Genomic DNA, 946 nt, shown 5'->3' on the forward strand with positions numbered 1-946 from the left:
TGGGCGGCGGGCGGCGTCGGGGGCGCGCGGACGGCGTAAGGACGGCGCACGGACGGCGTCGGGGCGGCGCGCGGACGGCGTCTGGGCGGCAGGCGGCGTTGGGGCAGCGGACGGCGTCGATCTGGGCAGCCTGGCGGCGTCGTTGGCAACTGGCATGTGTTCGTCAAATTTTCCTAAGTGTTGTATATATAGCAAGGGCATTGGTCCCGGTTCTTGACTCCAACCGGGACTAATGCTCCCTTTAGTCCCGGTTGGTACCACCAACCGGGACAAAAGGCCTCTTTTCAGCAGCCCAAAGGGCGGGAAGCGGCGATCTTTCGTCCCGGTTGGAGGCACCAACCGGGACTAAAGGGTGGGCATTGGTACCGGTTGGTGCCACGAACCGGTACCAAAGGACCCTATGCTGCCAGCGTTGGGGCCAAAGTTTAGTCCCACCTCGCTACTTGAGAGGGGCGCGCATTGGTTTATAAGCCCCACTGCCGCACCCCTCTCGAGCTCCTCTCCACCGTAGGCTTGCGGGCCTATTTGCTACTGCTTTGCCTGATGGGCCTGCCGGGCCTACTGCGGGCCTGAATCCTGGGCCATGGTAGGGTTTCTAGTCGTATTCAGGCCGTGGGGGCCCAGTAGGAGGCAATTTTTTTTTGTTTTCTTTCTTGCTTTATTTATTTTATTTTGTTTCTACTTACAACAAAATACTTATTGTTGCTATTTTTAATTATTTTCCAAATTTTTTGTTTTGTTTTCTGCATTATTTATTTTCTTTTGTTTTTTGCTTTATTTTTTAATTCTTTTTGCTTTTAGTTTTGGAAAAATTATAAACTTTCTGTTAGTGCCATTAGTTTTCAAATTTGAAAACACTTTTTTTGTTTTTTTGTTTTCTTTCTTACTTTATTTATTTTATTTCGTTTATACTTACAACAAAATACTTATTGTTGCTATTTTTAAT

Source organism: Triticum dicoccoides, chromosome 7B (assembly GCF_002162155.2).
Source record: "Triticum dicoccoides isolate Atlit2015 ecotype Zavitan chromosome 7B, WEW_v2.0, whole genome shotgun sequence".
Classification (NCBI taxonomy): Eukaryota; Viridiplantae; Streptophyta; class Magnoliopsida; order Poales; family Poaceae; genus Triticum; species Triticum dicoccoides.